The sequence below is a fragment of the Acinonyx jubatus genome, chromosome C2, assembly GCF_027475565.1.
Source record: "Acinonyx jubatus isolate Ajub_Pintada_27869175 chromosome C2, VMU_Ajub_asm_v1.0, whole genome shotgun sequence".
In the NCBI taxonomy this organism is placed as follows: Eukaryota; Metazoa; Chordata; class Mammalia; order Carnivora; family Felidae; genus Acinonyx; species Acinonyx jubatus.
Window position 1 is genome coordinate 78,456,606 of NC_069384.1, and position 15,586 is coordinate 78,472,191.

Below are 15,586 nucleotides of genomic sequence, written 5' to 3' on the forward strand. Positions count from 1 at the left end.
CAGACCAAGAATCTGGAGCTCGGGGAGGAGAAACCACTTGCCCAAGGTCCCAGAGCTCTAAAGAAACAGAGAACAAATTCAAAACCCGGTCGCTCTGGCTCTAAAACCCAAACCTTTTCTCCCTGTGCCACCAAAAGGAGTAGAAAAAGAAGGCATCTCTGCCGACAGGGCTAAGGGGACAGACAGGCTAGTGACCATCTGCAAACACTGCTCAAGAGCTCAGAGCAACACTGTCACGGACTTCTGTCTTCAGGGATTTCTGACACCTCGTGCCACACCTGTGCCTGTGCGTAGCGACTCCTTCCCATACCGTCCAACACCTCAGTGGCCGCCACCGCACCATGTAGAGCTTTTCCAAACCCGGGCCCTCGAACGGCATCCAGCTCCCAGGGTTTCACGCACCCCGGGGTCCTTGCGTTTGGTAAGCAGGAAAAGATCACACAGCACAACCCACCAAAATCCACGGGCCTGGGTTCCCCTGCCAGGAGCGTAGGTAGCGTCAGGAGTTCCACACCCTGTCTCAGGGCTGAGCACCCGTTCCCTGGAGACCTTTCCAGCACAGCCAAGGCTTCTCGGTGAGTGGCCCGAGACAGCAGCTCTGTCTGACACGACGCTCTGCACACTGCACAGGGAAGTCGGCCTTCCTCAGTTCTGTGCCCATCTGCTTATCTTCCCTGCATATCCACCAAAACTTGACATGAATAATGCCAAATGTCCTCTGTCTGGGAGGAAAAGAGGCACAGAAGAGGGGAGCCTTCACACAGGACTGCATTGTGACCTCGCAAGGAAACAACCACGTGAGACCCAACTCAGCCACTGAATGGGCCGGCTTCCCCATTCATGAGGCAGCTCCATGATGTGGGGACATCATTTTGGCATCCCAGACAAGAACAAAACACCGAGGGTCTGGGGTCCAGCCACAAAACCACAGCCTGAGCAATGTTCCCCCCACATCACATCCATGGATCACCTTCTCCCACCACATACCTCATATACACACGCACAGTCCTGGCCCTTTCTTTGGACATCATGAAATGTGAACCAAAGCTGGTACTGAGATCACTTACTTAAACATAGCTGCGCAGGGCATGCCTTGGCCCGCGGTTATAAATGCGCTACACATTAGCAAGTGTAGCGCCTGGCTATCAGCTACCCAGGTACCCATGACATTTTCCCATGAATTCTTCAAAACTTTCCTGCCCATGAATTTAAGGGGACTTCCCACGTATTCTCTCACTCACCTTCACTGGCCTTATCCTGTAACAGAGGGAAGGAGGAACTTACGTACACGATGAGCACGTGAAGGCAGACGAGGGAAGTCCTTCACTCACACATCTGGCAAAAAAATGTACTGAGCAATTGATTGGCGTAGGCATCGTGCCGTGGGGAAGACCCTGGATATGGAGCTGAATAACATAAGGAACCCAACAGGAAGGCATGGACAAGCAAATTATTAAACCATTGTTGGCCCAGCTAACACCATGCCGTCCACCTTTGGTCTGCAGCCTCCACACCACCAGCAAGGCACATTTCCCATAAGCCAGCACTCCTGGGCTGTTCGAACAGAACACGAGAGCGTAACTCATCAGTGTCCCCCAGCACTTCTCCCGGCTGGAAGCAAGAGAAGATAAAGTAGGCACCTGATGGGTTAATAATACACAGTGCAATCTATTTCATACCGAAGGGCGGGAAAAGAAGATAGGGACAAAATGGAACTTTTCCCAAGGGCTCCAAGTCCCCCCCTCTTCATCAGCTTCCAATCACTAGAATGAGACCAAAGTCCTGTGAATTTCCGAGATCCTTCTGGTCCCACACACCAAGGCAGCGAATCCAGAGCCATCAGCTTTATCAAGATCAAGGGCAGCAAAGAGGTACCCGACACTTGCCCACCTCAGGCACACCGAGATGAGCAAGTCTGATCTACGCCTTCACCTGCACAGCACCCTCTTCCTGGTAGGCCCCTACCTGACCTTTCCTTCAGGCTCACTGCTGCTCATCCTTAGCTGGAGGTCGGCTCTGCCCCCTCCAGCCACAGTGGCCACACAGCAAATGCTTACTGAATGAAAGAAGGCACCCTTGCTTTTTCTCCACCAGCCTGCAAAAACTTGGTTTAGCAGATCCTATAAACTTTGGGAAGAAGGTCAAGAGACTCACTCTCCAACTCCTTTATCATCCGAGGCCCTCGACACCAGGGCCCGAGCTGCCTTGCCTGCTAAGCTCCCAGGCCACGCTTGTCCTCTGCCGGCACGGCTCTCATGGCTGGAAGCAGGCCATACAAAATCAAAACCTTCAGCACCTGGCCAGTGCCCAGTCTACCTACATCCCCATCTAATGCGCTCGGTATCTTGCTTTATGACTGGAGCTTCCAATTATATTCACAACATTGTGGCCAGCTCAGTCCCCATCTGACGGTCTCCTCAAGCACCTCCGATGGCCAGAAATGTCTGCCCATTTGATGCAGGCCACCCCATTTCCTGGTATCCCTTACCACGTGTCCCTGAATCGTGAGCTCAATCTAACCCCGTGGGCTTTTTGGTTAAACCCCTGGGAGCGGCCGAGGGGAGGAAATCAACACAGAAGCAGCCAGGGAAGCAGTGTCCATGACAAATGAGATCGTGGACTTTGAAATCAAGCAGAACTGGGTTCACATCCCAGCCAGCCACTTCGGGGGAAGGCATCCAACCTCCCAGGCCTCTCCTGGCTGTTAAAGGCCTAGCAGAAACATAATGCAGGCAGAGTGCCTGGCACAATGAGCATTCGATGAACAGCAACTCTCCTGGTAACAAGGCTATTCCTGCTTTCCACGGCAGCTGCCACATAAACAGAGCGCCAGTTACACCCCTGGCTTCTCTATGATGTCTGTGCACCTTTCCCTATGATGTCTTTGCAAAGCCTCGGCAAGCATCCCGTTCTGTTTGCCTCTGGCTGGCACGACCCGAAGCAAGGGCTGACCAGGCTTCCCAGGAGAAACCCTGGCACTGAGGAGACTGAAAAATCAGAGAGGACGCAGACTCTTTTGCTCCTGACTTGAAAGTGCTCTCCACCACTCTGCCAAGGTGAAGGAGGATACGAGATGCTGCGGCAGCTGCCTCGGTCACTTGGAGCTGTTGACATGGCTCACGCCCCTCCAGCAGAGCCCCAGAAACAGGCACCAGGAAGGAAGGAAAGGGAAGAATAGCACGTGACTTGGTGCCTGGGCCCCGCACCCCGACTGCCAAGTCACTGGCCACCCTGTGACCTGTCTGCTTCGGCGCACTGAGGACCAAGGGGCACCCTCTTCACCAGGGTCTACTTCCGGCCCGTCACGGCAGGCTGGCGAGCAGCTCTGGGTCCTGGGAAGTGTGTCCTCAGGTAAAAGACACAGGATCCTGACTGGGTTTTGTACTAAAATCTAGGTCATCCTTAGATGACCAGGACTGGGGTGGGAGCTGGGAATGTACATATTTTTTAAATTCTCTGGCTGATTCTGAAGGCTAAGAATCAGCAGGGGCATCTGGGTGGCTCAGTCACTTAAGTGTCCAACTTCGGCTCAGGGCTCAGGTCATGATCTCGCGCTTTGTGCGTTCAAGCCCTACATCGGGCCCTGTCCTGGTCAGCTGAGAGCCAGCTTTGGATCGTCTGTCCCCCTCTCTCTGCCCCTCCCCCACTTGTGCTTTCTGTCTCTCTCAAAACAAATAAGTAAAAATAAAAAAAAAATAAAAAAAAGAATCAGCAACCTTAAAGATCACTCCATCCCCTTCAGCTGAGACCATCGAGCCTCACCCATGGCGAACATGTGTCAAGGACTTGGCAGAGGGCCCGGCACACAACAGGTACTATTGAAATGTTTGCTCCTTCTACCATCACATCCATCTCTAGCCAAAAGCCATGGCAACCTCATCCGCTCCACGAGGCAAGATGGCAGCCTGTGTCACATCTGAAACAAACCGTGCTGGCCCTCCTGGCCAGTTCCTGACCTAGTGAATACCCGAGGTTCAGTCCCAAGGGGTTCCTACTACTGACAACAATGGGGGAGGGGATGCCTGTAAGTAAATATACACCCAAAAGAGCAGAGGTGAACTCTTCCAAGTTCTGCTTCTCAAACCTGAACCTGCACACATCCCTTGAGGTACTTTAGACACAGATTCTGGGGTAGAGCTGAAATTCTTCAGTTTTAACAATTCTCAGGTAATGCTGATGCTCCCAGCACAAGAAACAAACCTTGGAATAGCAATGTTCTGACCACAGGCATTTTGAAGGGGTAAACTCGCACCAATATACTGTGTATCTACCAAGGACCACTCAGGCACCCTGCGGGGCTGGAAAGAAAGAGATAAAAAACACATGAAAAACAGACATCGTGGGGCTCCTGGATGGCTCACTCGGTTAAGCGACCCACTTCGGCTCAGGTCACGATCCCACGGTTTGTGAGTTCAAGCCCCGCATCGGGCTCTGTGCCGACAGCTCAGAGCCTGGAGCCTGCTTCGGATTCTGTGTCTCCCTCTCTCTCTCTCTCTGCCCCTCCCCTGCTCGCATTCTGTCTCTCTTTCTCTCAAAAATAAGTTAAACATTAAAAAAATGTTTTTGAAAGAAAGAAAAACAGACATCTCTGCAAATACACAATAACGTGTGCTTTAAATTCTCTATCAGAGGCATGGGCATTCCAGCAAGAACCCACGAATACTATCTGGGCGACAGAAAACAGAAAACCATGAGGAGCAGTAAGAAGGTAGTTACCTTAGGGAGGAAAACAATTCCAAAATAGTAATGTACAGCATGGTCCCACTTCGGAGGCTAACACCAGGTTGGCAAACTCTTTGTACGACACACTAGGCAGGAATGGCTTTTATATTTTTAGAAGTTTTATTTAAGAAGAAGAAGAACACGTGAGAGAGACCATATGAGGCCCACAAGCCTAAAATATTTACTATCTGGACCTTTACAGAAACTGTTCACCAATTCCTGGGCCAGAGAGAAAGAGAGAGAGATGGCACACACAATTGCACATCAAATTTCCCACTGCTTTTTGCAAGGAGCTACAGGTGGTTTTTATTTTCTTCTTTGTGCTTCCCCACATGTTCCTAATTTTCTTCAGCGACCATGAGTCATTCTGAAATTAAGGGTGAAAAAAGTTCGTGCCCTTTGAGCAGGCAATTTCACGTCCTAGTAACCTGCCTTATAGTCGGAGGTATAGATAATGAATTTCGTAAAAAGGACATACATCACAGTGCTACTGACAATAATGAAAAATTAGAAACTCAAATGTCAGCTACCAAAACAAAAAAAAAAAGATTTAAAAAATTTGGTATATTCTGAAGACAGAGTAACAGGCAGTCATCAAAAATTACATGTATGAATAATCCCTAGTGCCATGAGAAGGGGCTTATGCTGTACAGTTTGGTGAAATGATTGTATATAAAATTGTATACGTAGTAAGACATCAAGTCAGTAAAACGCAAATGCACAAAAAAGTAATGAAAGTAACTCTTCAAGATCATTAAAACAGCACCTGTATCTAAATAGTGAATTTATGAGTGATTCTCATTTCCTTGTTTATTTGGTCCCGAGTATTTGAAATGGTTTACTCTATACAATAAAATTTAGGTTTGTTTTTGCTTTCACCTCTTTGCGGGGAGGGGGGGGAGGGGGGGAGGGGGCGGTGAGAGGGGGTTCAGGAGGAGACATCTGACTTTGGCTCAGGTCACGATCTCACCTGAGTCCTGAGTTTGAGCCCCGCGTCGGGCTCTGCACTCACAGTGCGGAGCTTGCTTGGGATTCTCTCCATCTGCCCCTCCCCAAATTATGCTTTTTCTCTCTCTCTCAAAATAAATAAACTTTTTTAAAAAACGAGGAGGCGACATCTGTGCTGCATCTTGAAGGATGAGCAGGTGTTCATCAGAGAGAAACAACGGACCCTCGGGACCAACGGGAAAGCACATGCTAAGTAAGACACACAGGTGTGCAAGACAGTGTGCCGAGGAACACAGGAAGGAGGAAGCATAGAGTCTGACTGGCAAGGGGCTGGCTGGAGACAGTTCTGGAACTGAGGCAGGGTCGGATCACAGCAGGGTGGAAGTGTGCAGGGGAAAGGACTTCCCCAGAGGCCATGGGAGACGGTGAGTGATGGCAGGAGGCCAGCTGGGACGCTGCGGGGCGGAAATGTGTTCCCTAGAGCAGAGTCAGAGATCACAGAAGCCAGTGCACAGCAGAGCAGGAAGAAAACGGTAGGTAGGTGCCTTCCACTCCGTTCCACTCAAAAAGCAATTCTCCTAAAAATTCTCCTAACAGGGCAGTGCATGTATTTGTGCCTAGAAGTAAAATCCACAGGGAAATCAACCCAAATATTGTCACTGTCCCAGGCATTGCTAGAGGGCCATTCTGACTTCCTCCAAAAAACAGAGCCAGGCAGCCCTCTGTGTTGCTTCTCACGTTACTTCTGACGGGCAGGCAGTGATGGGAGGCACAGGAGAACAGGCCTATAGGTGCCTGTCCAACAGCCCCATGGCTGGGGGAGCTGGGCAAAGATTAGGAAGGGAAGGAAAGCCTCATATGCAGGGGGTCAGGGGGCTCATGTCGACAGCCAGGCCAGTCACTGCTCCAGCCAGAGGGAGGGTCACGATCTTGGAGGAGAGAAGAGACTGCAGAGTGGCTGTGCTGAAGTCCCCTTCGCAGCTGGCTTCCCGGCAGGATGAGAAGGGGGGTTCCAGTAAACCAGAAGGAATGCTGCTGGCAGGAGACACTCAGACCTGCTCAAGAGGGCTTTAAATGGAAATAGGAGAGCAAGCAGGGAAAGTACTAGAGGACAGCATGCACTGGGGAAACAGGCGTGTTCCAGATATGGGCACCCCAGAAGGGCTGGGGCTCTGGAATCCCAGGGGAAACCAAGGGGGACAGACTAGTCTGGACCCTCCTCCCAGCCCCCGTGGCACAGGGCTGAGGCAGGAAATGAGCTGGAGCGCTGAGGCGGGAACCTGGGAGGAACTCAGCGCCCTCCGAGGTACACTTGTGGGCCAAAGAGAAGCTTCACTCTGAAGACAGCATAAATTCAAACCCCGAGGGTCAACAGGCTTCTGTGATTATAGGGAATGGGGAGGACCGTGGCTATGTGGGGCCCCCATCAGTGCTTTCAAAATGTCTTTTTTTCTTCTTGGTGTCCTAACACATCTGAGTGTCCTCAGAGCGTGATGGGCTCTCTCCACCATCTTGCTACTGGGATACTTCCTCTGCGTATGGTACACACACACACACACACACACACACACACACACACACACGGTACGTCATCGGCTGCCCCAATTTTGTTTGCATGTCTGTTTCCTGTGTAGACCACAGCCTCCTAGACGGCTGAACCGGTGTCTTATTCAGCCAGCCCCTGGAATGGCAGACAGTAACCATGGAGGCAACAATGTCCTCCGCTCATGCACAAGTCAGCTACCGAAAGCAAAACACCTGCAGGAATCTCCCTGTGACCATCCAACCGTGTGACCCACAGTGAAGGGAACCATAGAGGTAAATGATTACTAGCGGTTTAATGCCAGCCAAGGAAAAGCAGCCTGATGCAATGGGCAGAAGACAACTACTGGAAGAATGATACTGTATTAAGTTATGACCTGAAGAAATGGAGATGCTGGGACCTTGGAAAAACGAACAGTAGCCCTCACCCCCCAAGGTGCTTAGGGTAGTCCCCGGACAATAGAGACCAACAAAGGTATGTGGAGAGGGGAAACACGGAGGGTGAGCGTCCCTGGGGTACAGCATGAGGGCAGAGTCAGAACCGCCAGAGAAAGGAGGAGGGGTGGGAAGGGAGGGGCTTGCAAAGCACAGGCGGTGGGGGGTGGGGGGGGGGGATGGGATGCGTCCAGCTGTAGACAGACGTCCCGCCGTGCCTCCCAGTAGGTGACACGAACTGAATCCTCAGGTCTCTCCCTAAACACAGACCAGCTCTGCAGGGAGGAGGAGCCTGGACACCCGGGGAGCTCCACCCATGGCTCTGATGCGTCTGTCCAAGCCACAGCATGAAAGCCTGGCTCTTCTAACTCTGGTGAACCAAGGGCACTACAGCACCCCCCCACCCCATCCGAGCCCCCAAGCCCAGCTGTGCTGAAAACTTCACTGTGAAAGGAGAGTATGTGCCAAGGAGCCCGGCTGAGCAACATTCCCGCGGGCTCTTAAAGCCTACATCCTCCCAGCATCCCTGACCTTCCACCGGCAGGAGCTATCACTGTCCTCCCTAGGATGAGCTCCCACAGTCTTCCCGCAGCTGTGCCTCTGCATCTCTCCTCCTTCTCCTGCTCTCTGGTCTGCCCTGGAACAGGGACGCCAGGCGCTGCTCTGGCATCCCGCAACCAAGAAGTGCCTTCCCACAGACAAGTACAGTTGACCCTTGAACGATGTGGGGCTTAGGGGCACCAACTGCCTGCACAGTCCAAAATCTGTGCATTACTTTTGACTCCTCCCCAAATTTAGCTACTAATAGCCTACAGTTGACCAGAAGCTTTACTGATAACATAAACAGCCAGTTAGTACATATTTGGTACGTTACATGTTTCATACCCTGATTTCTTGCAACAAAGTAAGCTAGAGAAAAGAAAACCTTATTAATTAACTCACAAGGAGGACACATTTACAGGACTATACTGTTGTTTATTGAAAAAAAACCCACACGTAAGTGGAGCCATGCAGTTCAGACCTGTGTGGATCAAGGGTCAACTGTATTTAATCCTTAATCCAGCCACAACAGATAACATCAGCATAATCCCCATCAGCACTCCTATTTTACAGGTGAGAAAACTGAAGCTGGTGGGTGACCTTATCTCTGTCTTCCCCAGGACCACCCCAACTTTTAGCCAGGCCTCTCCCAGACTGAACCCATCATGAAAGATACAGCAATCATATTCAGTACCTTTCTGATCTAACCTCTTTGCTGCTCACTAAACCCAGCAGCCAAGGTGTCAGGGTCAATCCTGAGTCTCACCACTAAGCTGGCCCTTACTGTGAGTGTGCCTCAAGGTCCCCAGTCCAAAGCAAATACCATGACCCTGGCCAGACTCCCCAGTCATGCTCCAGCACCAGTACCCATGTCACTTCAACAAGCCGTCCCTCCCAGTGTCCTGACATGGGAGTGATGACATTTCTCCTGGACTGGGGGCAAGCCCCTCTCTGGGCAGGCTGGCTGGGTCAACCATCACAGAACCACCCCCAGGCCTTCTGCTCCCTCCAACACCAAGCCTTAGGCCACCCAACGCCTTCTACGGCCCCCTCCTCCTAAAGGCCACCCAACACCTTCTACGGCCCCCACCCCCGTCAAATTCATTCCCCATCAACCCAAAACCTGTATCTAATGCACAGATTTCTACCTCTTCCCAATTTCCATCCTTCTTCTTGCTCCTTACGCTGCCTTATTACATAAACTAAGTCTACCTGCTTCAAATCACAGCTCAGAGACATCCGGTGACTTGCCCGAGACTATGCAGCTAAGTGACAAAGCTGGGTCTTGAAACCCAGTCCTCCAAACTTTAAGCCATGTGTCTGTTCCACTAAATCCCAGCTTCCCTCTATAAAGTTCAGGAAGCCACCTACCCTGAGGGAGGGGCCCACAGTCACTCTCCTCAGTAATAATGACTGTGACGAGCGCCAGAATGTACGCGGAGAGCCAGGTACGTGCTCAGCACCTGACCTGCAGCCCAAGGAGGTGGTACTGTCCTCCCTTTCAAATCAGAAAATGAAAACATAAATCGAGTCAAGGTTTGACCAGCTGATAGCCATACTTTCCGACTGCCACAGTGCTAAACCACTTCTAGCTTCAGTGCAATTCCTAGCCCACAGCAGCGGCCAAGCTGTGGCTTAACTGAACAAGGAAATGTAGCTGGAGAGAGCTAAGTGGAAGGCCCTGAAAAATAAGTCTGTGACCAGATCGGGCACAGCTAGTGAAACTTAGTGGTCACTCTGCAGCAGAACTAAAAATAACATGGTTCCTGGACTGGCTCTGGTGACAGTATGGAACATTCTGCAAGTCAGGATTCCGGGTTTTGATTCTAGCTTTGCTCCTATAAGCTGTGTGACTCTGGACAAGTCTTTTCCACTCATCTCCAGGTCTCGATTCCCCATCTCTAAAAATAAAACAAAACAAAACAAAAAAAAAAAAAAACCAGTAGCTGGACTAGGTCAGCGGTTTCCATCAGCCTTGGCACAACCTCTGAGGTTGTCAGAAATGCAAGTTCATGATTGACCGCCTCAGAAGTGGGAGCAGGGGGGTGTTCAGGGCAGGCAGCACACCCTCCAGGGTGACTCTGCACTGCCTCACTACATGGTCTCTCTGATCTGTCCAGCACTGCTGCTCTGAGCACCTTAGACTTCCCCAATTCAGCATCGTCAAATTCCTCTCGATTTTGCTACTCTGATGTTGATCTGGCGTGAGCTTGAGTCAGCTGGCTCTCTCATCTGGCCATGACTGATGCTTCCTCCTGTGATTAATACGAAAGGCCCCAAGAAACAGACAGTTTATTCCACTGCACTTCTTTTTCCCATTTACCACCTCAGCGGTATGCATTCTGTCACTGTATTAAAAAATAAAAGTAAAAAACATTAGCAAGGAAGCCCAACCATGAGCACTGTGGCATCCTGGCACCAACTTTCAAAACACTGGAAAGGGCATTTATCCCTAAGGCAAGTCAGTAAGAACCTGCCACGTACTCTGAGAGACAGTGCCTTTCTAAACCCAGTGAGCTCTCTTTCGTACAAAGCCGGCTGAAGGAATGAGAGAGCATTTGCTTTGAACACCGATGACACGTGCAGATCAAACAAGCCATTTCTTCCTTAGTCCGTACACGTCAAAAGAAAAAGAAAAATTACAGACAGACCTTGTAAGAATGAAAACATACCCCAAAGAACACCATTTTCTCGGTGCAGACTATCAACAAATGAACTGTTCATTGCTACAACCCTGAAATAGAGCCTGAAAGTCTACTGTGGGAGGGATGGATGGATGGATGGACGGAGAGGCACCTTCTCAGTGCTGGTCCTAGAGGGTGTAGAGATGAGCAAGTTATAATTCTATTCTAAAGGAACTAAGTTTGAGCATACTGTGAGTGATGGCAAACTCGCCCATCCGTCCATCTGTGCATCCGTCCGTCCATTCAACAAGTGTTTGCTCTATGTCTGCCAGATTCCAGACAGGAATGAATTGTCGAGAGGAAGTGATTGTTTCCTGCTTAGGGGCAAAGGGTGGAAAGCAAGGCCTGCCTCATGGCGGAGGTGCCAGACCTTGAAGATCAGTTCCAACAGGTGACGAGGGCAAGGAACAGCAATCTAGGCTGAGGAAACGCTGTGACAAAGGCCAGAATAAGAAAAAGCAATGGAGGTTAGGTTCCTAAAGTCAGTTGGCCCCATTCAACAAGACCATACATGGATACATGGAGATGGTAAAAAGATCAGCCGTTTCCAGGTGCTGGGGTGGGAGGTAGGGAAGAACAGGCAGATGACAGAGGATGTTTAGGGCAACAAAATACTCTGTATGATACAAGGGTGGACACATGTCATCATACATCCGTCCAAAACCCACAGAATGTACTACATCAAGAGTGAACCGTAATGTAAAGTACGGACCTTGGGTGATAACCATATGTCAATGCAGGTTCCTCAACTGCCACACCGGGACCACGCTGGTGGGGGCTGCTGATAACGGGGGTTGGGGGGACTATGTGTGTGTATGGGGAAGGAGGGATATGAGGAATCTCTGTACCTCCCTCTCAATTTTGCTGTGAACCCAAAACCAATCTTCAAAAATAAGGTCCTTAAAATTAAAAAAAAAAAAAAGAAAAGAAAAGAAAAGAAATGTCTTAGGGATATACAGAGGGTTTACCTCTGCTGCTGCCCCGGCTTCCTCATCCAGCCTCCCCGCAGAAGATGGCCTCCCTCCATCTCTCCTGCTGCTGAACACCGCACCGTGCACCTGCTCTCCTCATCCGGCTTCCCGGCTCCCGTGCCTTCTCGGCAGCCTCAGCCACGTCTTCCTCCTGGGTATCGGTGCCTGCTGCAGACTTAACTGTACTCACTATGCATGTCTTTACACTACTGTTTTCTATAATTTATAAAACACATACTGCCCACGAGTTTGTATTTTTAATTCCTGTAAGTTTTGGGATCCAATTTGTGTGAAAGTCAGACTGCAACATAATGTAGTATTGTATGATAAAAGCCTCCAAGAATAAAAACAGACAGTATATCCTGCTTATCAGAAACTCAAACACTGGTTCCATTCCTGAGTATCACGGATTTCCTTATGAATGACTGTTCTTTGTTTTGCCACGATTCGTCCCCATCTTCTTGAAGTTCGTTCTGAGGAGCAAGTTTCCTCCTTTTCAAGGCTTCTTTTCTCAAGCATTTATTGAGAACCTACTGTGTTTCAGGTTACACTATAAGTAAGCACCTTGGCTCGCTTAGTTTTCACCAGGTAAAAACTGTACTTTGTGAGCATTAAGTATCTGTGAGGTTATCACTGACCACTGCACCCACTTTACAGATAAGAAGTCCTTGACTGTTGCTCATTCCTCCATTGAACGATAAGGACAGGATCAGGGCATTTCCATGATCCTCTTTTGACCTTCTCTACGTTTCCCGCTTTGCCCACTCAGGTCGTGATCTCACAGTTCATGGGATCGAGCCCTCCATCAGTCTCCGTGCTAACAGCACAGAGCCTGCTTGGGATGCTCTCTCCCCCTCTCTCTCTGCCCCTCCCCTGCTTGCTTGCTCTCTCTCTTTCTCTCTCTCTCTCATGCAGAATAAATAAATAAACTTTAAAAAAAAAAGATATAAGCTTTAAAGCCACTCTGGGCTACGGAGATATGACAACCAAATGCAATGTGCTATCCTGAACTGCATCCTGAAGAAGATAGAGGACGTTAATGGGAAAACTGGTAACATACAACCAGAGTCTGGAGTTGAGTTAATTAGCAACGTAGCAACGTCAGTTTCTTAGTTTTAACAAATGTCCCATGGTGATACGATATGCCAAAAATGAGAGAAACTGGGCAAGGGGTATATGAAAATTCTCTGTACAATCTTCACAACTTTTCCATATACTTAAGAAACTATTTGAAAATTAAAAGTGTATTTAAAAAAATGACCCAGGGGCACCTGGCTGGCTCAGCTGGAAGAGCATGTAACTCTTGATGTCAGGGTTGTAAGTTCAAGCCCCACATTGGGTGTAGAGATTGCTTAAAAATAAAATCTTAAAATAAAAGGTGACCCAAAAATCCACTCATCTTTAATATATTTTCCAAATCACAACTTTCTGACTATAAAAAAATAACACATAAAAACAGTAGCTAATATTTAATGGGTGCTTAGTATGTGTCAAGCTCTATTTTAAGGACTTGATATATACCAACTCATTCAATCCTCACAAGGAGATAGATAATTCTGTCATTCCCATTTTATGGATGTGGCAACAGAGGGCTAAAGAGATTAAGTAACAAGTCAGTGTATAAATGACAGAGCCTGGCTCTAAAAGTAGAGCCAGGATACAGTCTAGCTCCAGAGCCCATGCTCTCAAACACTACCCAGATCAAAGCTTTCCAAATGCTTCTGGATTTTTCAAGTAGGCATATATAACTGGGAAAATCCAAAGACTAATCACAAAGACTAAAAGGTGAGTGTCATGTTTAATACAAAGAGGAAGCGAAAGAACTCTCAAGGTAAATTCCTACCTTTTGAAAGTCTTTCCTGTAGTGGGACCAAACCTCACCGCCATTACCAATGGCCTCTCTACATGTAAATGACTTCTCTGAGTTTGTGCTATGTCCTGCGCTCTCTTGACACATCATTCTAGATGATCTGCAACCACTTGCCAGGCTACCTTTTCATCCCTGGAGTGTCTGTCCAGGTAGATGGCTAAACCAAACATGCAAGCTGCCTTTTTTTAAGATAGTCAGAATAAGCTTAAGCTTTCCAGGTAACTAGTTTTCCTAGGTTCTCAAGAATTCATGCTGAAAACCCAGGAGTGCATTACCCCATTCTAGAAACAACAACAACAAACCCCCCCACCCCCCACACACCCAAAACAAACAAACAAACAAACAAAAACCTCCTTCCCGATTTATAACGTACCTCACTGGCTTTGGTTTCCCACAAGTGTCAAAGAAAAGTCAGACAGCTTCTCACCTCCACAGTGGGCTCCTTGAGGGCAAGACTTAATCTCATTCATTGAAGTATAATATGTATTAAACAAAGAAATGATTCTAAAGACCAAACAATCTCCTGGAAAGATTTGCAGCTGTCCAGGACCACCATTCCCCAATCTGTCCTGCCAATGTCACCATCTGTCTTTAGAAAGTTCTGGAGTGGACACCTCCATGGACAGAGCCGGAAGGGAAAAAGGAATACTGAAGAGATGGGGAGAGAGGGAGACATCCAACTAGGGAATGGGAGGAAAACACAGCAGAGGGAGTGTAGGCAAAGAAGAGATGAGGCTGAGTAGCAGAAGAGAAAAGAGAAATGAGTAAAAAAGCAACAGACAATATAAAGAAAATGAGTCTAGAAGGAGACAGGGTGTAGAAGAAGCAATGCTCAGTGAATGTCTACCATGTATGGCCATGAAGCTATGCTCATTACACATTTCCTTGTGTTGCCAGGCACAAAGATATGTCTGACCAAATAATCCAGGTTGACTTCACCTTGTGTTGACTCAACCACTGTTAACACTCAACATTTTTCTGTTGAAAGGGCCCGAAGTCTAACATTTCATTGACGGATAAACTAAGGCTCAGACAGGGGAAACTTGTACTCAAAGTGGAATCAGAAACACAACCCGGATCTCCCCATTCCTTGCCCTGTGCTCCTCTCCATATAGAGACGGATAACAAGGTGGGTATTGAAAGAGCACAGCCTGAGGCCAAACCTCCATGATGCGGTGGACCAGTCCGGTAGATCGTCCTCCACTTTATCTGACGCGTCCCATCTGCTGGTTGCTACCGGAGATGAGAAAACTGGTAGCATCATTTTAAATGAAACAGATGACTTTTCAGGAAGAATATAAAAAAGCAGGCTGCCTTAGATGAAAATGATGACACAAAAGGGTAAGAATGAAAAATGAAGACAGGTGATTCATCAGAACGAGGGAAGCTGGAGAGAAAGGGAAGGCGGAGGAAGGGGTATCTGACGGGGCAATTGGAAATCAGACCTGCTAGAATGAAGCCACCCATGAAAGAGCCCTGACTCGCTCCTAAGACAGACTGTGATTCAGACAGGGGCTCTGCCCCAGACAGAGTCAGAATGCTTTACAGAAGTGATGGCTTCTGCAGATGGGCAGACACTCAGTTGGAACAAGGCCTCAAGCAGAGTTCTGCACCAAAAACGCCGCTGCCTCTTACCTCTCCAGATAGACGCTAGAACGAAAATTGCTCTGAGCTGTGTCCGTGGGTTAGGGTGTCTCAACCAAACCAGTCATGTCCGAATTTCACAGTTGTTCTGTTCCCGATGACTACTGACCATCCTCCAGGCCCCTCTGCTTACACAACCGCCCCTCCTTCACAAGCCCAGCCCTTCTGCTCTGATTTCACACCCTCAACCCTAGCCACAAATCCCTATGTCTGAAATCACCCATGTCAGA

At 48.8% G+C, this 15,586-nt stretch overlaps 1 protein-coding gene and 1 long non-coding RNA gene across 11 annotated transcripts in view; one reads left to right on the forward strand and one right to left on the reverse strand.

The window, feature by feature from the left end:
* LPP (LIM domain containing preferred translocation partner in lipoma) overlaps positions 1–15,586 on the reverse strand; it is a 669,728-nt gene that overhangs the window by 638,417 nt on the left and 15,725 nt on the right. The window lies entirely within an intron of this gene.
* Positions 5,651–11,837, forward strand: LOC113599846 (uncharacterized). Of its 2 annotated transcripts, none has more exons than XR_003420763.2 (3): positions 5,651–6,207; positions 7,305–7,687; positions 7,898–11,837. It is a non-coding gene; the product is annotated as an uncharacterized LOC113599846 (long non-coding RNA). The 2 variants fall into 2 exon arrangements; XR_008297750.1 differs by having other exon boundaries at positions 5,651–6,095.